This window comes from Anomalospiza imberbis, chromosome 2, assembly GCF_031753505.1.
Source record: "Anomalospiza imberbis isolate Cuckoo-Finch-1a 21T00152 chromosome 2, ASM3175350v1, whole genome shotgun sequence".
In the NCBI taxonomy this organism is placed as follows: Eukaryota; Metazoa; Chordata; class Aves; order Passeriformes; family Viduidae; genus Anomalospiza; species Anomalospiza imberbis.
Window position 1 is genome coordinate 7,543,869 of NC_089682.1, and position 22,470 is coordinate 7,566,338.

The window sequence follows — 22,470 nt, forward strand, 5'->3', positions numbered from 1 at the left end:
ACTTTTTCACATAAGCCAGCACTAGGACAGTGTCAGTAAAATAGAAAACAAACATATTCAGACTTGCACACAAGGCATAGTTATTGATAGAGTTCACATTGCTAGGCATAAAAAAATAAAATAATTCCAGAAAAGGGTAGAAGTTTGTATAACTTGAAAGAATAGTGTGAGAGAGAGAGATCACAAAGCATTGAAAAACACTAATGCAAAGCAAATAGCAAAAACTCCCTTTTAACTCTGAGGATTTAGGAAGACTACACATGATATATTTCATTGTTGTTTTTTACACTATTTCTTAAATTGGTGTGGACTGGTCTCAGAAACTGCCAGTGTACTGGAATAGGGGAATTTCCACCAAGGGATTCCATGAAGGAAGGCTAATGATGCTGGGAATGAACACCACAGTTGCTCAGTGAGAATTCCTGATGCAAAGTGAGTCCACGGATGCTGCTGGTGAGCACAGTTCTGCTGTGCAGTGATACACTCAAGCCCACTCTTTTCCCATACTGTTTTTATAGTCTTTAAAGGCCTGAATATGACTTTCCATCTTTCCAGCAGTGCTTTTTCTTTATTGCTTGCATGAGTTGTTCAATTTCATTATCCAGTGGCACAGTAGATCTTCCTTGTTTTGACAGGGACTGCTCTGTTACAATTACCTGCTGTCGTTGCGGTTCAAGTGAAGGTGCTGCCAGCTGGACAGAGCTGTAAAGCAACATGAGAGAATTTCCCAGTGTTAAAGATTTTTTTTTTTTTTTTAGGTAGCAATTAGCCACTGCTATGTTTAGAAGCCTGCTTGCATTGTAACGAGATGCTGCCAGCCAGAGGTTGGGGGCAGACAGAGCCTTGATGCCTCCCAAACTTCAGAGATGCTTGACTCTTGCATCACATTTAAAAACTCTTCCTCTCATCTGGAAAATGTTTAACATACAGGAACATGTGACACTTTGCCACAAAAACATATTAAATAAAATATGGGGGTAAACTGCACCAAATCTTTCAAGAAGGATATTCCACACAAGTGGAAACAACAAGTTCATGGCAGGCAGCAGAACTGGCAGAAAGTTCATCTGATGGGCTCAGCACCTCTTTTCTCAGCTAATCAGAGCAGGAACTGGCAGGGAACAGATTCTAGGGATTACCAGCATTACAGGTCTGCAGTCAAAAACACGGAAAGGAAAGGAAGAGGAGGTGGGATATGGCAATGTGGGCTCACACAGGTCACCTGCTCCTCTACCAGTGGAAATTCCTCATGGCCCTGTGCACTCTCCTGGTGGGACACTGCCTCAGGACATACATGACCTCTATCAGCTCTTGAAAGGTTTGTTCACTCATTGGAATCATGAAAGAAAAAACTAATATAGCCTTATTTTAAGAAATGAACAAACACAGCACAATATTTCAAAGCTACTTTTCTAAAAGATGACTAGAAGATATCAGGAGGCCAGGACAGCCCCAAAGCCTTCTACCACTAAACCAAATGAATTTGCAAGCAAAACATGCAGCTGAAGAATCTGCAAAAAGAATTTGCAACAAAAAGAATTTGCAACAAAAAGAATTTGCAACAAAACATACAGCTTCAGCAACAGATGAGTACAGAAGGCTGAAGCCACACATGAGAGGCCATGTGGGAGAGCAGTCTTGAAGAAAAGGAGGAATTTTATGTCTAATGTGGTAACTGAAGCTAATCAAAATCTGGTACAATTATCTCAGTACTTTTTGCCAAATGAACCTCAATTATATAAATTATCTTTATTTTCCTCAATAAGGCATAAGAATGTTTTCTGACATTTTTGCAACGAGTTTCTGTTGAGCTACTAAATACAGAAAAAATCATTACTACCTGAAAAATGAAAATTAACCTAACTTGCTAGTTCCCTCTATAAGTTCATCTGTTAATCATAATTACAATATTTTCCTTTTGGCAGAACATACTAGGAAATATTTTCCTTCTCCAAAGCAGCTTTGGTTTCATGGAAACCTAGAGAGATTTCTGTAATTTTCCAACTATTACAGTCCCCAAACACTTTACTGTTGAACATGGTTATTAGATCCACCAGTTTTGTCTTTTATCTGTGTGTTCCTAACAGATGAGCTGGTTTTGTGCCCCATCATAAGCTTACAAATTAAACTCCTACATGCTCTCCTGCTTCCTAATTTGGTGCTTTGGGACAGCACTGCTGTTAGCTTTCTTAAGAACAAAACCATTATTCAGATGAGCTACAGCAACTCATCTTCAAACCCTAAACTGAAACTTACAAAACAAAATTGGATTGCACTCAGTATTTAGCTTCAACATTCTGCACCACACAATACAAGCTTTAGAACATTCAATTTAACAATACATGGAAGAAATTCTTGCCAGAGAAGAAAAGTGAAATTTCCAGCACAAGTCTGGGGTAATCTTGTGTTAGTGAAAATGTTTTTGATGAGTATTTTACATTCAGGTTCATCCCTGGTGCCCCTTGCAGGCAGTGATATGGGCAAGTGAATAGAGGCAACTGTTCTCAGGAGCAGCCTATAATTGTCACTTCATACAGCATAAATAATTGCTTAGGCAGCAATAAAAAATACAGTCAACTGTGTTTTCCCTAGACTTTAAATCTGACTATTAGTTTTTTTCAAGCTAGAGAGACATACTGCAGACTCTCATTGGAGTGTGATGTAGTAATGAGGTATAAGAATAAGGAGACAAGTTAATCCATAACTCCTAAAGGCAATTAGGGTACCTAAAAGTGCCAACTGCCAGGATGCTCCCAGTGGTGTGCCAGTGATGCTCAGTAAATAAAAAATTCAGGGATAGCAAGAGCCGTGTCTTCACAAGCTCCTGTATGCTGCAGGCCCAAAGGCACCAACCATTTTAGGGGAAAATACAGTGATATTGGTGTCCTTGGTTACATGAGAACAGGAGTGTGCAGCGTCAGGCTGAATCTTGCTCTTTCCCTCATCCTGCACTCTTGTTACCTGTGGTCAGTAACTGGTTGGAAATATTTGGCTCCATTTTCTAACACTTGCACGACTGCAAAAAAGCAGTAATTATTGACACTGCAGCACCTGCTGTGCTTCCAGGGGGTTTGTGTGCCACGGAGAGGAAAGCTGTGCTGGAAAAGGTTTGCTCCTTCAATTTCTTCCCAGAAATAAGACCAGGTATGCAACAGTCCAGCGTGGGTCTACAAACTCAGAGGCAGAAGTAAATTTGATCTCCTGGTGGTGAGGTTCAGAGATTAAACTAAGGACCCTGATACCAATGGCAGCCAGGATGGGAATGTGATGTTCCCTGAATAAAGCCTGCATTTCTTCAATTAAGAGTTGTCTTCCTTTCAGGAGAGACCTGGGATCCACAAACCTGAGTACCCAAGCTCAGGTCCTGGCTGAGTGGAGAAGAACCTTCCCCCTTCTGATGGACAAACTCATCTGTCCTGTGTCCTACCAGGATGGCTTCTGGGCAAATCCCAAGGCACAGGGGCCACAACAGCACTAAGCTGCTGAAAAAAGTACAGTCATGAAGGAAATAAAAAAAAACCACAACCCACTAACAAACAGAAAAATGCACCAAAAAAAACCCCCAACCCTCCCACAAAAAAAAAACCAAACAAAACAAACAAACAAAAAACAAACACCAAAAACCAAACAACAAGAACACCAAAATGAAAACCAAAACAAAAACAAAAAAATCAAAAACAAATGAAAACCCCCCAAAAACAACCAAAACACCCAAACAACAAACCTGGCATTGGCATTTTTTAAAAACTCCAGAGGTAAAAAGCTGGACTTTGATTATAGAAAGTTAAAATCTTTCTCTTTCAAATTCTTCGTAGTAGGAGTACAGGGAACTACATGGAGGTTTTCATAAACCAAACAGCATTGCTTTTATGAGGGCTTATAATGCAGCAATGCCATTTTAATAATAATAGTGATGATTATAATTTTGGTTTTGTAAAAATTATCTCTTAATATGATTTGTAACTCAGCAAAGAAGCCTCTTGTCTAGATTGCAATTATATTTTTCATAATAAATTACCAACAGTGTTAGAATTTGAATCAGTTGCTATTAAAATATACACAGTGCTTTAAGCACATCGTTTTTCACATTATTTAGTTTCATAGTTTCATATATATATACCCTAGGGGAAAAAATGTCAGTTTTTTTCTCTTTGGACTGGTAGGTGATGGGTATGGCTCTCTGCACCTTCATCCAGGTGAAATCAGGTAATAAAATCACTGCACCACAGAGGTTGACTCTCCTGTCTCCCTGCTGTCCTCCCTGTGTCTCCCCTTCCACCTCTCATCTCTGTGAATCATTTATTTAAGAATTATCATTAAAATCCACATTCATCACACAACTTTCATGTATGTCAACAAACCCAACCAAGAAACTAACAAAAAAATTCCCCACACATAAAAACCAAAATAACATCAACACAACACAGAAAAAAATGGGCAATTTACACAAAAGCCACCCCTTGTCCTTTCACCACAATTACAACAGAAGCTCCCTATGATCTTCCTACTCTAATATTGTTCAATCCATGTTTTGCTCATTATCTCTCCCAGTCACCATCCTTATCTCAAAATCCTCATGATCCCAGGTTTCAGCACCAAAAGCACTGTGCTGGCTTGACCCTGGCTGGATGCCAGGCACCCACCAAAGCCACTCTGTCACTCCCCTCCTCAGGTGGAAAGGCAGAGAAAATACAGTGAATGGTTCATGAGTTAAGGACAGGAGAAATCACTCTCCAAAAACCATCACAGACAAAACAGACTCAACTTGGGGATATTAATTGAATTTATTAGTAATAAAATCAGAGCAGGATAATGAGAAGCAAAAATAATTTGTAAAAACAACTTCCACCCCTCCCTCCTTCCCAGCTCTCCCTCCTCCCCACAGTGGCACAGGGAGATGGGGAATGGGGTTATGGTCAGTTCATCACACGTTGTTCCCGCCACTGCTCAGGGAGAGGAGTCCTTCCCCTGCTCCAGTGTGGGACCGCTCCCACGGGAGACAGTTCTCCATGAACTTCTGCACGGTGAGTCCATCCCACAGGCAACAGTTCTCCAGAAATTGCTCCAACGTGGGCCCCACTTCCACGGGGTCAGTCCTTCAGGCACTGCCTGCTCCAGTGTGGGTCCCCCACAGGGTCACAAGTCCTGCCAGGAAACCTGCTCCAGGGTGGGCTCCTCTCTTCACGGGCCTCCCATGGGTTCCCAGCCTCCTCTCAGCATCCCCGTGCCCCATTTTGGGTCTCCTCCAGGGGCTGCAGGTGATCTCTGCATCCCTGTGCCCTCCTGGGCTGCAGGGGCACAGCTGCCTCACCAGGGTGTCACCATGGGCTGCAGGGAATCCCAGCTCCAGCCCCTGGAGCAGCTCCTGCTCCTCCCTCTGCACTGCCCTTGGTGTCTGCAGGGCTCTTCCTCTCACACGTTCTCACCCTGCTCTCCTCTGGCTGCAATTACATCTGCACTGCAACTTTTTATCCTTCTTAAATTTGTTATCCCAGAGGTGTTACCACCTTTTCTAACCCTGGCCAGCAGCGGGTCCACCCTGGAGCTGTCAGGGATTGGATCTGCTGGACATGGGGGAAGCTTCCAGAAGCTTCTCAGAGAAACCACCCCCGTAGCCCCCTTGCTTCCTAAAACTGGCCACACAAACCCAGTACAGTGCCCAACCATTGACATCTCAAACCGATTCCAGGAAACACAGCACTGCTAATTCATTGTCCTGGAAGACACAAGGTATTTGGGAAAGAGCGCTCACACAGTGACTGATGTCCACAGAAGTACATCTCCTTGCCCTGGTTTAAACTCTACCACCCTTAGTTCCCACTTCTACACATCCCTGAATTAACAAGCTGTTATATTTGATGCACCTTTCTTCCTCCCCACCTCTTTCTCTGTGTAGTTATCAGTTTCTATTTGCTGTAAACCCACTTCTTATTTCTGGGATGAGAATTGTGAGGTTAAAGCATTCTTTTTTTAATTTCAAGTCCTGGGAAAAGTAAACACTCCTAGACTGGATGAAGCCAGGCATATGGATTTGAGGTTTTTTTCTCACTCTGCTATTTTTCCTTAGGGAATAATATTTTCCCCATTGTTACATCTCCCATGTAATTTTCCTTTACTGACCTCTTCTGATTTAGCACTTGGATATTAGGCAGGTTGATAGTGAATAGATAACCTGCAAGTTGTCCAATATTGTAAATATATTGTAAATATTACTGGCACTCGCCTCACTGTGCCCATTAGCAATGCTCACCCATTATATCTCCAATGATAGCATACACATAAAACACCACCAAGGCTGCTAGAAAAAAGAATCCCCAAGTAGAGTGGATAAATCAGAAAAATTCAAACAATATAAACAGGAACTTCCATACCTTCTACAAAGTTCCATTACTGCCAGCAATACATTTTGAGATGATGTCATAACACATACATCACAAATACCCAGATAAGCAAGGCTTGTAGCAATCTTCCTCCCAAACAGCCAGCCAGCATGTATATTTGAATATCTTTTTGACAGTACTTAGGCTGGAGGAAAAAACAACATTTCTTCCAGCCTCATCAAAAAGCAATTGACTTTTAAGCACAGGGTTTCATCCATGGCTGTTTATTTAGGGGACTTTGTTGGGTTTTGTGTTTTGCCATTTCACATTGATACAAACAACTTATTCTATGTATATTTCAATTTTTTTTTCTTTGCTCATTATGAAATTAAATAGCCTGGTATGAAATTTGAAATTACATACTTTTATTTCTGTGTAAACAGCATCTCCCAATAAAATAACCTGTAATACAGTTATAGAAGAAAATTATTTTAGAAATTGCAATTCTCAGTTGAATTTGTCTACTTCCTTTATAGACTAAGTTACCAAATCTTTATAGACAAATGTTAGCCTTTGCTACATTTTGCTTTTGGAGTACTGTGTACACTCCTGGGAGCCTAAACTGGGGTGTCTTTAGCAATCACTGGACTTCAGGAATCTCACTGAAAATCATTAACTGCGCTCCCAGTTCAGAAATGCTGCTGCTGGTCATTCACAAGCTATAGAGAAGCTCAGTCTTCTCTTCCCAGATACATTTGCTGAGCTGGTGTCCCACAAACCAACACATCTGACACAGGAACAACAGGCAGGTTTCCGGAGCCCCCAGTCCCCAGTTTTATAACCTTGTCTCAATTTAGAGCTCCAGAGCCCTGACAGCACTTCTGGCCAGGAGCTTCTTGAGTGCACGGCACGTTTGGATGACAAGAGCCAGGCTGAATGAGGGCTAACCCACCCAGGAACAGGGAACTCAGGGCCTGACTCTTGGGAATCCTTATCAAACCAGCTGGATTTCTGGAAGGGGATTGTCTGAAGTCAGCCCAGACAGACAGACAGACAGACAGAAGATCCTTCCCCAGTCTGCCAGACAATCTTTAAAGCAGCTGCTTTAACCTTGCTGAACCAGATCTAATCAGAGCAGGTGAGACTCACCTTCCAATCACTCAGTCATAAAAAAGCCTTTGTGGCACCATGTGAGAAACAATCTTGTGAGCAGAGAGGAGAGGTACAGGGAGAGGCAAGGGGGCACTGAACAGCACAAGCATGCGGACCTAAAGAAGCTGAAAGGCCCTTTCTTCACCCTGACATCAGGCGAGTGCCTCGTCGTGGTGGGCTGTGACCTCCTGCTCGTGGCATTTGGCCCTGGCAGTGCCAGGCAGCGGCTCCGAGCCACAGCAAGGATGTAAGCCCAAGCACAGGTAGGGATGTGACTGCACACACCCCGCTGCCACCCTGAAAAAACTCCTACACCGTGGGCTGGAGTGTTTCCAGGCAGGGTCCCACTGACAATACTTCTGGTGTTTAGAAACCACTCTCCCTTAAGAGCCAAGTTAAGGATCTGTGTGTTATTCTTACAGCTTTCCCTCTCTGACTTTTTAATGGCTCGGCTATTAAAACCAATGGAGTTTAAACGCAACAAAGGTAGAGCTTAAAAAAGAATCCCCAAAGCCCTGCTATTGGTAGGCGGTAATGGCTGAGTTAAAAGGGGTGGTATTTCTCAGAAAAGATTGCTCCAAGGGAAATTAGGAAATTCGGGAAACCTGAACTGCCCATTAAAGAGAAGGTCCTGGCAATGGGAGTGAAGTGTGATAAGACAGACACTGGCTGAGTGAGGCTCATGCGGGCTGTGGGATAAACTGAGCAGAGGGAGAAGGGATGGTAGGGAAATATGAGAAAAATGTAAGAAATTAGGTAAAAATCAGAATGAGGCACACAGACAAATATGGGAATATTCTCTAGAAAAGGTTTCAAAGTTCAAAGGTGTACCTTTATCAGGATTGATAAAGACAGAGTATCACAGACACCAGGATTAAGAGAAAAATGGTTTTATTTATAGGTAAGACTAAAGAATAAAGCTATGCATTTTTGGGCCAAAGAGAGGACAAAAAGAGCCTAGGAGTATTAAGAACCTGAAATTAACTCTGAAATACTGTAAGTACTAGTTTTAAGTACAGAACTAAGAAAAGGCTGGGTATAACTATAAGCCTTGTTTCCATAACAGGAGACCAAGCTCTCAGTGCAGAATCCCTTCAAATTTAAGGAGTTCAGCTGTGAACATCCCAAAATAAGGATTCACCAGCTTATATCCAGTCAACTTCAGGTCTCTAGAGCAAGAGATATAACATGCCATAGGAGATTAAGGCATTTTTAAATAAGCTTTAACACCTGAGGAGGTGTGGAATGACACTTTTATGGCTCCAGGAATGCTGTGGAAATACAAACTGGTGTTTTGGCAGAGGTAGAGTGCATTCATGGAGTGCACTTCACAATGTAGAGCAGCAAGTGGCTAAGCAGACACATGCCTATGTCTTCTCCTCTGCCTAACACCTCTTTTTTTCTCCATCCCGGTGGAGTCTGAGCAAACTCCACTGCCTTTGGAGCACAGCAGTGGAGAATGATCAGCTCTGGCAGGAGAGCAAAGGGGTCCCAGCTCAGCCGCTGTGGTGCAGCTGTCAGCTGAGTGATCCTGACTGGGAAGCTGTAACACTGGCACATCCTCAGCAGAAGTCCCTACTTACTGGATAATACAGCAGAAGATAGGAACCAGTTGCTTTTCAGGAGAAATTAAAAAAGAAGAAAAAATATATAGGTATGGACTGAAGATCTACAGCAAGCTACTTAAATGCAACTCTTTAAGTGCCAATTGAGCTATGTTTTAAAAACAAACTATCCCTCATTATGAGAAAAATGTAAACTCTTCAAGGTTCTGCTGAAACAATTCTTTCATGGGGGCAAAGTGACTATTTTTAATAAGGTGTTTAAGTAAGAGCAGGGTGTGGGAAAGGCTTCTGTAACATCTGGGTCAGGAAACTCTTGGTTATTTATACCCAGTTACACTCAGCCAGAGGCAGCCCCAGGCACATGGGGGTTCACAGCTTGGCAGCCAGGGCAGTCACTTCTGCCACTAACCTGAGGTGCTGCTGAGTTTTATGTGACCAGAAGAACTCGGGTCACCACAGAGGTCCCCTTAGTTATGTATTCTGCCTGCCCAGCACCCCTGACATGTGAATCTCTTTCTGAAGGCAATATATGCTAAAAAATCACATCTGTGCTGCTTAATTTTTGCCTTCATTCCAATTACATCAGAAAGTGAAAGCTGTCTTCCAGGAGATTTATGGCCTTTATTTCACATTGCATTGAGCCCATCAAAATTTAAGATCAATTGACAAGACACAGCTCATGAGACTTCTTAGTTTGTGGACATCCACACTATCAGGGAAATGGAAAATACACAAACTCAGCAGTACAAAAGGGCAAGATAATGAGCTGGGACACACCTGAGGGACATTCTGCTCTCTGCTGCAGGATGGAAAACCCAGCCACTAAAACAGGAAGAAAACAAAGATGGAGACAGGAGGCTCTGTGGCTCTGTGGGATAACCTGCTATTCTGCAAATGATGATTTATTTTAAATGGAAATATTTCTGACCTCTAGTTTGCTCAGATATCTACAGCCGTGGTCATGGTGCAACAGCAAAACCACTTTGTTCTGATCCTTGTTCTGATGTTTATAAGACAGTTGAGGATTTCTGGTTATTAATAAATTGGCCTTAGCTGCATTTCCTTTCTTTTATGAAGTAGTTTAGTGAGGCAGATTTACCTTGGCGTAAGAGATGGGCAGATGGCAGGGCTATATAGGTCATGAGCTCCTCAACCTGATAAAGGAGCTGCTCTGTGCCTATATACTGACTGTCTCCTGCTGACTGAGACTGAAAATATCCATAAAAGCATTCCTTATAAACAGAAATACCTGAATCTAAGTATAAACATACTGCCTAAACTAATTATTATGGTCAATTTTATACACCCCTTGTGAAAATAAACTCCCTGGTTAAAAAGAATGAAGTAACTGACTACCCCAAATATGAAAGTGGCTCAGTCTGCTTTTTTTTTTTTTTTTTTTTCTGTTGTTCATATTGATTCTTCTAATTAGCACCTTTGACTTCCAAATGGGTAGATTCAATGACACCAGCTCATCTAGGATCATGTCAGCAGCTGTTGACAGTCCCTGGTGCTTCAGATCAGGAAGACAAAATCCAATTTTTTAAATGCAAAGATGAAATAGCCACTCCATTTCCTTAAGGTTTGTTTTTACTCTCCTTTCTCTTCAGTTCTATACATCATTTAGTATGTTCTAATTGAGGACATAAATATCTTTTACATGCCTCCATCTGGTTCTACTCCTGGCCTCAAAAGTATAGTACAGTATTGCATCCATTGCTACCTATTATCCATTCTGTCTTCAGTTAAATATGATGTTTTTATCTTTTCTGTTTGATGTTTGGATTGTTTGAACATCTTTTTGCTCTTGTAGCACAATTAAAAATACAAGAGCATGAAATATCTTCCCTTAACTTTTTTAATGTGCACTCTACAGCTACATAGTCACTTATCTAGATAATCCTAATATGAAAATCCTTTATATGGAAATGTTCCCATGTCATTCCTCCCAGTGGCTTCTAAACTCTTATTTTCTGCCACTCATTCTTTTCAAGTGATATGTAGAATTTAAGGGTTCCAAATAAATATACCACAGATTTGTTCCATATAAATCCATAAATTCTCCCATGCAACTCCTAGGTTTGCACCAACGTTTTCACTCCATTTTTTTTCTTTTTACTGATTGCCATTAACTTTGACCTCTGACAGCAGTTCAGGTAATTCTTCCAAACTGCAATACCCACATTAATTTTCATCTGATGCTCAGTGACCTAGCTTAGCTATCTCTGTAGTCCTCTTTGGTCTTCTCTTGTTTTAATTATCCCAGACAATTTTGTCGTATTGCAAACGTTGCCACCTCACTGACCATTCTTTTACAGATTGCAAATTACATTAATCACCAAGTACTGGTACTCAGCCTCAGGCCATTCTGCCACATCTTCTGACATTTCTGAATCTCATTGTTTCTATAACAACTTTCTCTTCTTCCACAACAACTAGCTTTTTTGACAGGTTTCTACAAAGAATTTTTCACAAATTAAGTATTTTTATTATTATTAATTTCTGTAGAAAATCTTGCATCTTCCTTGATGGAAAAATGTTTGTTCCTACCACATTATATCCTCTTAGGTGCCTCGTACCTATTCATAATTGTTTAATCCAATTTACCCAGCAGTTAGCAAAGCTCACAAGGGGTGTAGTCACAAGATTGTCCAGAGCTCTTACAGTCTGTTCAGCTGTCTAATACCTTTGCAGTGTCTCTCATTTCCCATTTGAGCTGTAGCTTCCTGGAATAAAAGCCAGCCCAGTGATGCAGGCACGAGGCTCAGAGTCAACTCTGGATTCTTGCTCCGGCTCTGCCAGCTACTGGCAGTGTCACCTTCAGTAAGTTTCCTAACCTTTCCACATCTCTCTCCTTTCTCCAGTGCAGGTGGTGCTTAACAACGTCACAGATTTGCCAGGTCTCTGTTTGTCCCAGTGCTGATTCCTGGGGGTTTCTTCCATGCCTCCATCTTCCGGAGCATCACAAGCCAGGGTACCTGAGCACAGAGCAAGCAGCGTCTTGCTCCTCTGCACATCCCTGAATACTCTGACAGCTTTGCAAGGATTTCCTTTCTGGGTGGAACAGGCAGCACCAAGCAGAGGCACAGCTTCAAACCACCCACCTCCAGGAGCAGACACATCTGGAAAAGCTGCGCTTTAATTTTTTTATGAAGCCTGATTAATAAGGTTTTCTAAAATGCTTGAAGATCCTTGGTAGGAAAATTTTACCACCTGCTAAGTATTAGAATTCTGTAAATATTTCCAAGCAGGGCACAGTTGCCAAATATCTGGGTTCAACTTTAACTCTTCTAATTCTGGGCTGGGGGGAAATTCTCATGAGAAACCAAATATTCTTGCAGAACAAATGTTTTACACCACTCATTTTTCTTGTTTCTGTCTCAATAGCCCCCACTGTTTCCTGTCCCTTAAGTTGTCCTTGAAATCATGTATTTAAACATTTTTTGTCAAATGTGTATCTTCCTTCTCAAATGCAGAATTTGATAGTATTAAAGCACTGATATGCTGCAGATATTAGTTTCAAAATCTTGACATATTTGACATAATTAAAGAATCTGAACAGTTTGTTCCAGTATTGTCATTTTAGCACTGTATTGGTTTTTGACTACATGAAGTATTGCACAGTACTGTAACTGCAGAAGGACTGAGATAAATTACACCATTTGAACTTTTAATATATTTACTCAGGCAGTAGCTTGAAGGAAAGTTCATAGAAGCAAATCTATTAGGTAAATTAGGGTTGTAACTTTTTGGCAGCTTCATTTAAAATATTAGTCAAAATTAGTGAAGCAATTTAGTCCCATTCAAAATTATGCAACACCAATATGCAAATAGAAGAGAGAGAGCTTTAGAAATGTAGAACAATTACTATTTGAATACATAAGTATTTAAATAAATGCATCACAGAGAGACCAGCTAATGACAGCTGGTTATCCTACAGTGGAGGCTGGCTTTGATCTCCATGTTCCACGTATTTCTTCCCTTATTTCAGCAGAACTTTTGATTTTCTCTCTGCCAAAATATCTAAATGGCTGACTTCAGAGCAAACTTTTTCTTTTCTTTTCTTTTTCGCATGCTGATACTTGAATAAGAAAATATTATTCTGATTTTGTGTTATATTTGTGTAGGACATAATTCTTCCTTACCTCTGTATGTTGTGTTAAAAACAGATTAGTAAAATTGTTTGATCATTCATGCTGAGTGCCTGGCAACAGCCTGTCATACTGTAAAGATAACTTTTCACTGAGTGTTTTAGATAGACAGGAGAAAAAATTACATAGATTTGTGTTTGGGAGTAATAATTTCTTCATGTTTATGACCAGTCTACATGACCTGAAGGTCCATGCTAAAGGTTTGGTGTATTCAGCAGCAAGAAGAAGCAGCAAAGAAATGATCCAGAGCAAGATATATACTGAATTTGGTGGGGGATTCCTCAGTTAATATTTCCCCTGCATTATCTCCCCCTTGGAGAAAGGTCTTTTTACTGTAGTGGTTGAAAATGAGCCAGGCATGCTTTCAGAGGGTACTTGAATTTAATTATCACCATCCAGAGGGTGGATTCAGGTAAACAGAAAACAAAAAGTTTTCAGATACTTAAATACACACTTAGCCCTACATATTAGAGGTCCCAAGTTTAAGGAGCGGATTACAAATGTGATCTTTCACTGTGCTACAGAACTGAACCCCAGGGGTTTAGAAGTGTGTGGGAACAAGCTTTCTCCGTGCTATTTCTCCTCAAAATGTTTTCCAGGACATTGTGCCTGTCATAGAATAACAAAGGTGCTTAAAACTGACCTTGAGTCAAACAAAGAAGAAAAAAAATATTTAATTTTTAGTCAAGAACGAAGTTTAATCAATTATTTTAATTAGATTAATTTAAGATAGTCTCATGAGCAATCTTCTGCTATATTTTGGGCTACTGTGTCAATTTTGTAACATGGAAAATCAAAGAATAAAGAGGAAAAGGTAAAATAAAAAGTCAGGCAAATGCACAATCCAGTATCTAAGAAATGGGGCAAACAATATTACCAGCTTCCTCTTATTTGAAGTGAGAGGTTAAACTTACAAGAAAACAAAAATCAGAAGTTTTTTTGAAAACCTTAACTTTTTATTTCAAATGTAATTCCAATAAAAGCAGGCTATGCTGAGTAACAGCACAGTGGTCTGCTGAGGGTGACAGCTGCTGAGACCTGTGATGTTTTTGCATTGAAGGTGGAAATCCTCAAGTGTTGAAATGGAAAAATTTTAATTACTTCTAAATTGCCAGCAGTTTTTCGCCTATCCACAGTAAATTATTTCTGTAAACACTTTCAGCATTGGGGAGAGTGTTTCAGAGATGAGTGATTAGTTATGAGTGACATCCAGAGACTTCAAAGTGCAAGACCTGAACGTTTTCTGAGCCACAGCTACTATGGGCTGACAGCAGCAGCTGTGAAGCAGCCAGGGCAGGGAACCACAGCTTTCCAGAGCTCTGGAAAATGCCAAGAGCTGGTGCACAGAGCCAGGTAAAGCCATGGCAGACAGAGAGACACCAGACAGGAATGAATCACTCAAACATCTTGGTTCTGTAGGCTTACAGAATAAAGCCCAGGACCAAAATAAAACTAAGGGTGTAACTTCACTGAAGACTGCACAGATACCCGAGGCAATTTGAAATCAGTGAGCTTTCAGGGGAGCAAATTAACCCATGCACAGCTTTGTGCTTTCATATACAATGAGCTTAGCATGTGAGCACACTCTCAGAAATTTTGTCATAGCTGCTTTAGTTTGTGAGGTTTAAACTAAGGCATATAATCTTAAAACTGGGGTGTGCTGGATGCTTAGGGACTGATAGACATCCATTCTGGTTGTAGTAGTCATGGCAGAAGCTCCTGTGTTCAGTCAAAAATGAGCCGAGTACCTTGAGCAATTTAAATAATAAGTCTTCATTAATCCATCTCATTTTCTAGAATAGTTTAGGAAATGATCACACGAGGGAGGTTGATGTTATCATTAGTATACCTAGCCTGACAGACAAGAAAGAGTTTAAAGATTCCTTGGAGAGACAAATGTTGCATGCAAATTTGTGCCTGACAGAGCTGCCAGAACCAGCTTCCTAACCCTGGCACTGTGCAGAGCAGAGGACACAGCAAAGCACTCGAGAGACAAGTGCCACTGCCAGTGACAAAGCTCTTGAGAAGCTGAAGGAGTGAGAGGTCTGTGAAAGTAATCACAACATAAATTTTTCTCCCACCCACTCCAAGAATGACAATGGTGCAAGTTCTCTTACAGTGATGGTGCTGAGGCCCTGGCGCAGGCTGCCCAGAGACGCTGTGGCTGCTCATTCCACATCCATTCCACCACGGCCAGATTGGATAGAGTTCCGACCAACCTGGCCTAGTGGAAAGCGTCCCTGCCCATGGCAGGGGAGTTGGAATGAGATGATCTCAAAGGTCCCTTCCAACCCAAGCCATTCTGTGACTCTGTGATTCTCTTTGAGTTGCATGTGGGTGTCAATAGTTGCCAGCACCACAACTAAAAAGGTTCATGCTCTCATTCCCCAGAGATAAGTTTTAGCTGAAATTGACTGTCTGCCACAGGGACCTGGGAAGTAGTACTTTGAAGAACAACATTCAGCTACAGAAACATGATTTGCAAGTAAAATGCAAACCTAGGAAAGTTTTGGTAGCTGCAGGCACACTCACCCACTTAAAAACTGGGCTGTGGTTCAAGGTCCAGAGTCAGATTTTACATGAATCAAGTAGATTAAAAAAAAAAAACAGTAAACACAGAATACAGACTTTGTTTGTCAAACCTGCTCTTACAAACAAGTTTTTTACAAAATGTAATTAAAACTATTTACATACTGTGCCTAGTATATTATTCTGTCTTTACTGATAATCTTTATCAAGCTCAAATTAAGGAGTGCTTTACATGTCAGATGGATGCTGAAAGAGACTGGAGTGGTCATTTTTAAGATGTCTTTGGAAAATTGTAAAATGAGTGAAAGAAATTCATTTAGGGACTGAAAAAAGTAAGAAATGGGTATAGAGATTTGTCCTGATCCTAAACAAATGACTTCATCAAGGAAGTGGTAAGACTTGTCATATGATACAGCAAGAACTTGCTCCCAATGCAAAGGAGAAGCGAGCTTGCATGTCCTGGCTGGAAAGCAAAATCTGCAGTCAGCAGTCCCTTATCCTAGATGTGTATTGAGAGTATTCTCATTTTCCTGGGACAGTGCTGCTAGAAAAGATAACAGCTTAGGGACATGCCGAATTTGAACCCTTATGCTAGGCCTGGCATACCTGATACAGGAACGTCGGACATTTATCGGGGTCCTGTTTAACCATCCTGTTCTGAAATATAAGTTTAGTCATATAACCATAAACTCCATCATCTCCAGCTTCTACAGGCCAGCAGAAAACATTAAAGAATACACAGGAATGGATGCCAATTCTGATCTGTACCTAGTGCTGTTAATAATGGAGTGGCACCATTGTAACATCACTTGTTACTTGCTTACATTTTATTCAACTGAAAACTGAAAACAAGAGTGCCTGCTCTTGAGTGCTTACCAGGAATTCATGTCAAAGTCACAGCAACCAACAGCTACAAGGGGTAAAAACATGAGGTGGAGGAAGGTCAAAGGGAAGCATAATCTGGGATACCAGGAGCTGTCACCATTTCATAAGAAACAACTGTGCGACTGAAGAGCAATGACTGCAAACAGAAATGGTGCTGTAAGAAATATCCTGTGGCCAGAGACAAACTTGACACACCAGGTGGACAGATGCAGAGGAATACATGACACTTTCTCCAAAGGAGAAGTCCCAGCACTACCATTTCACCTGAGAATTTCTGACAGCCAAGAGCTGCAGCAGGTTGAGATGAATTTGTTTCAGGACGTGGCACAAGTGGAGCTAACAGCCTTGCTGCCATCCGACAGCAAGAGTATTGATACTCTGGGAGATATTTCCAACTCCATGAATCAGTGCAGAGCACCTCAGACTAATTGAACATGTGCTTGTTCATTAAGTTAGATTAAGTTAGGAACTGAACTTCCTTATTATGGTAATGTTTAATTTCAGGATGCAGAGGGAAGTTGCTGAGAACCTTGTCTTTAAGAGGTTCTGGCTTGAACCAGTTGTTAAATACGAGCTACAAATAGCACTGCTCTTGTTAGGAGCTCACACTCCAAGGCAGACAGATCCCTATCAAACTCTGTGGTGCCTGCTGATTCCAGAACACGGAAATATTGAGGAGACATTTTTTCATTTCTGTGAAAGCCAGACAAGGAAAAAATACTCTTCTCATTACTTTTTAAAAAAGCTAGTAATCTTCTCCTTTTCTTTTAGGGCATCTATTACTATATTAACAGAAGTGTTTAAAGCATCCCCCTTTCAAAGATCAAAGGCAAAAAAATCTCTATTTTTTAAGGGAAAATTGCTGGAGCTCCTTACTGCCTCCCCAGCAAATCCAGAGTGTTTATGCCTCAGAAATGTCTCTATCTGCTGACTGTCTGAACAGGAAACCCAGACAATTAGCTCAGATGGAGACCATTGAGGCCTAAAGTTAATGAGAAGATTTGTATATGATTCTTTGTTAGAAACCTAAAGGATGGGAAAACAGAATTGACCAGAGTTTGTCAAAATCTTGGTTTACCTGACCAGCTGGGCACTGGCTGTATCTGCACAGAGAGGCTAACCAAGTGACTTTTCCTGTACGTAATTCATTCCTGGTCTTCGTGCCCTTCACATCCTTGAGCTGACATGCTTCTGGACAGGTACAGCTACTCTGGGCCCCATCTGCTCTCTGATTATCTTCATACTTCCAACCAAAGGCACCAAAGGAAGGACAACACAACCCCAGTCAAGCCTCTTAGTACTGTGAGTCACAGCTTTTCCACTTATGGTAGGATTCACCCACTGATCTGACAATTACTGCAAATAAGTACTTAGAAGCTTTTTAGACAACATCTCCTGTCTTCTGAAAGGAGAAAACACTTGGCCCTGTCCAGCCCTTGTTTGAAATAAGTCAGTTATTATGACTGAACTCAAGCTTCTAGTCTAAGAGGTGCCCTTTATTGAAATCTGTAATGACTGAGCACAGGCACAGCCAAAGTCTGTGGGTGTGCAGCACAAAATGGACACCATGGCACGGAAAATCCTGAGAGAGAGCTCAAACAGCAAGGGAGACGGAGGGATCTGAATGGTGACAGCATGGGAAGGACACCAGCGTGCATTTCTGATCTGGTCTGGCCTCAGAGATGTTTCTCTGTCCCTGTGCCTCTTACAGGGCAGGGGTTTGGGTGGACTGTCAGCAACATGTGTTACGTCTGGCTATTTTCCTCACAGAGAAATGAATTATTCCTAGAGTTTTGTCCTTCTTAAATTACGGTAAAAATATAATCCTGAGAACTTCGTTCTGCTAGATTCTTTTGTATTCCTTGCGCTAAGGACATCACCAGCATCAGACAGAGCTTCTGATTAGGAGTCATCATGCATAAGATGAGGTTAGAACAGGCATTTGCAGCTCTTTAGAAAGTGTTGACATATTTCCATGATCCTTGGTTTTCCTCTGCTTCTATGATAACATATTTTACATTGGTGAAGGAGCAGAGAGATGTGTTTGAGGAGCTGAGAGAAAATTGAGGGCAAGTCTTGTCTCCAGATGAGCACTGATGGCCAAAAAAGCCTGAAGCTGAGCATTTTGACCTGATGTAAAAACACCAGGCAAAGCATCACTGAGGACCATACTTTACTACAGCATAAATAACAATTTGCTCACCTATGTGTCACTCTCCTGTCCTTAAATCAAGATCCTTCTCTCACTTCTTCCCACCTTCTGTTATATTCTCCACTGACATTCCAATAGTGAGAGCAAATAGGGCAGCAATTACAAAAATAGTTTCCTACTCAGCACATAAGTGCCTTTTCCCAAGGAAAAAAAATTGTCTTTGTGGAAGCATTTTTTCCTTCCAAATGGAAAGGCCCCAAGCTACTCACAGAAGTCTCTGCTGAGATTTGGACCCTGTGCAGTGCACAGGTGGTCATCAAGGGAGAATGGCTGAAATGTCTTCAAAACAAGGGAGAGCCCATAAAGGGAGTGATCAGAGAGATGCTGTGTACTGGGTCTAGAGAGAGCTGTTACAAAGTGTGGCAGTCTTTTTCTCTCTCTGCTGTCTCCAAACTTCACTTGCACAACAGCTCTTCAGCTGCAGCCAGTGTCAGGCTCCCAGCACAATGTGAATGCTGTGGACGCTGCCAGGGGTGAGGATGCCCATGGCCATTCCCCTTGGATGGCTGTCAGAGTGCTGCTGCCAATGTAAGCCAGAGGAAAAAAGGACATTTTTCTCCCAGTTCTTCCCTCTGACAGACCTGAATAGAATTTCATGGGACATGGAAAACCTTACACGTTTGCCCTCCCAGGAGTTTTTCTTCTGCTAAATGTCAAAGATCTGTTGCAAACCATCTATGGCTCGGATTCCTGTGGGTAAAAAGTTTACAAGAATTTTTTCAGTGGTAACTTGGCCAGTCTGAATCAGGAAGTCAATACCAACTCTTTCCATTGCAGGTGGTTTTACTCATGAAGTATAAAACAACCTTGAAGTTTGGGTGTGAATAATCATGTAGTGCCAGCACAATACTCCAGAAAGGGAAAGCATAAGAGGGAGAAGGAAGTGGGAAGTAACTAAATGGTCGGGCAGTGTGTGTTCACTCTTCTGTGAAGAGACTCCCCATCTGAAAAAAATAAAGGAGGCTGAGAAAACCAGGAGAAAAAGCAAAAAAGCTGGATGAGAAAGAGGAAGATGAAATACTTAGTAAATAACTACTTACAGAATTAGTATTCTCTTCTAAAGTTATAAAATGTGGCAAACTTAGCTTACCCTGAGGCTATAGGATAAGTGGTAAAGCCATAGCTGTGTCTTAGAAGCCTTCAACTGTAAAACTTGTCAGCTTTTGTATTGCACATAAACAGTGACCTGGGAAATGCAGTAAGACAAATTAGGTATTTTAAACCTCATAAAGAGGGTTTGGAAAATAAATTGGTGGCAGAATGGGGACAAAATAAAGGACAAAGTTTGGAATGAAAAATGAAACACAGAATAAAACTAAGAGGCTGAGAGCATAAGAAATGCCCTAATGGATTCACCTAGTCCTTCTTACCTGAGAGGGAAGACTGAGATCAGTAACATCGCCTTCCTGGGTAAGGAGATTATTTGAACTCCAGGGGTGCTGACTCTGGGGATTCACCTGAATGTGGAGAAGCTGACTGTATAATTTGTAGTGAAAACTGAATGTACACCTTTGAAAACAAAAAAAGAGCAGTGGCAGTAGGAGATAGCTTTGAAAGTGCATGAAAGCCTGGTCACAACCTGCAAGCTTCCATCTCCCCAGCACCTACTGTTGTTGTACCAGGCCTGCTCCACAGCACACCCCTGCCTATCTACCCAGGATATTTTTATAATGATGTGTCATTCCTGAAATGCTTTAATTCCTTTTTGAACCTCCTGATATTACTGGTGTCCACAGCTTCCTGTGGCAGCAAGTTCTCAAAAAGTTTGCTATCCAGTATGTGTGTATAATATTTTTCAAAGTAGGTTCTGTCTTAAACTACCTTCCAACTTGCTTTATGGATCATCCCTTAGTTTCAGTAGTGCAGGGTTTGAAGAACAACTCAGTTTTCATCTTCATGCTTTTGTAAACCTCAAGTGTACCTTACCTCAGGTGTCTTCTCTGCAAATTGACAAGTCACAGCCTTTTGCCCTCTCCTTGCAAGGCAGCTGGCTCATCCCTGGGCTGTTTTTGTTGCTGTTCTCTCTCTGTTCCTTTGCAAACTCCTTTGCCATCCTCCTGGAAATGGGAAGGCCTAAAATGTCCCAGCCCTCCAGCTGTGGGTGCACCAGAGTTTTATGTGGAGGCAAAATGACACTTTCTGCCTTGTTTTCATAGCTCTCCTGACACACCCAATACTGCTTTGGCTTCTTTTTGACTGCCACTGCACTCCGCAGCAGCGGTTCCAGAAAACTGCCTGGCTGAGTCTGAGGGATCTTTCCAGAGCTGCAACCACCACTTCCAAGTTCAGCATCCAGCAGAGATGGTGTAGCTCAGGATTTCCTCTCAGTGAAGTATTCCCTGCCAGTTATCTACACCAAAATTCCTCTGGGCATTTGCTCAGCCTTGTGGGGCCCTTCTGGAGTTTCTATTGGGCTGGCACCCATCTAGTCAAAAGAGCTTAATAATCTTGTGCAAAAGACAGGAGAGTGAGAAATTCAAGAAGGAAGGAAAGAAAGACATGAAAGGAAAATAAAAGGGTAATTAGTTTTCTTTTTTTTTTTTGTGCTGGTGCTTTGCATTTTGATATTGTCTTTATAATGTGATTTTTAATTATTTTTCTCTATATAGGTGCATGAATGTAGCATCTGGTTGCAAATGATGAAAAGATAACTGGAATTTTCAGTTGGTTTCATTACCTGGTTTTAACCCCTGTAAGACATTTTTAATTTAAGAAAGTTTCAATAAAGGCATCCTGGAAAGATTTCCGCTACATTTATTATAATTTAATCCATACTCATCAATAAGGAAAAGCTGCAGCTGGGGAGAAATAAATAAACACCTCCAGTAATGCAATCAAGACACAGCTACACGGTACACAAGGAAGGGGAAAATCAGCAGAATGGCATGGAATAGCTAAAGAAACTCCATTAAATAAGGGTTTGTGTAATTTTAAAGTATTCCTCTCTCTTTTGATGTTGTCAGTTATTCTTACCTGGGACTTTTTCACCTTTGGAAGTTGATTTTGAAAGGTGACTTGTGATACTTCTAACAGTGTCAGATTGGGTCAGCTGTGGTTTAGTTCAATGCCCATCTTCAGTAGTGTTACCATAATTTCTGTTTAATTATGAGTGCAGTCTAATTCCAGATGAGGAAAGTGACTTTTTCTCTTGACCAGGACCTGTCTGGTTACTGGCCCTGGGTCAGTGTGAGCCGTGTCAGAGGAAGGGGATGTGGTCACCATGTCTCAAAGGCAGTGAAAGCAAATTCCTCATTCCAAAGAGGCACCTCTCAGCCTGCTGCCCAAGGAAAAGAGGTTTTGCCATGTTCACACGACACGTAACTTTCCCAGGAACTTTTGAACCTGGCGGTCAATTCCAACAGAATTAATCGGGGGCAAGGTACAGATCACTGAGATAAGCTCCAACTGCTTTTTGAAGAGAAGTGGCTGCAGAAAAGAGACCTGGTGGTGGCTTCAGTGAGGAAAGGTGGCAGTGAGAGTCTCCTTCTCACTGAGCAATGGAGAACTGACACTGTGAAGGAACCCAAAACCAACTCCACTGAGGGGAAAAATGCAGCTGGAGATTTATCTTCCCAGACAAACATCAGTCACCTGTTAAGACAAGCATTCGTGGGAAACCTGGCCTCCTTAATTACAGTGTGGCATAACTTGTGTGC

General features: G+C 41.5%; 1 long non-coding RNA gene across 2 annotated transcripts; it reads right to left on the bottom strand.

The window, feature by feature from the left end:
• Positions 1-77: 77 nt before the first annotated feature.
• LOC137468230 (uncharacterized) lies at positions 78-20,602 on the bottom strand. Of its 2 annotated transcripts, none has more exons than XR_010995816.1 (2): positions 20,185-20,602; positions 78-702 (listed from the first exon to the last, which is right to left on the bottom strand). It is a non-coding gene; the product is annotated as an uncharacterized lncRNA (long non-coding RNA). The 2 variants fall into 2 exon arrangements; XR_010995817.1 differs by lacking the exon at positions 20,185-20,602 and adding an exon at positions 1,223-3,369.
• Positions 20,603-22,470: the final 1,868 nt, after the last annotated feature.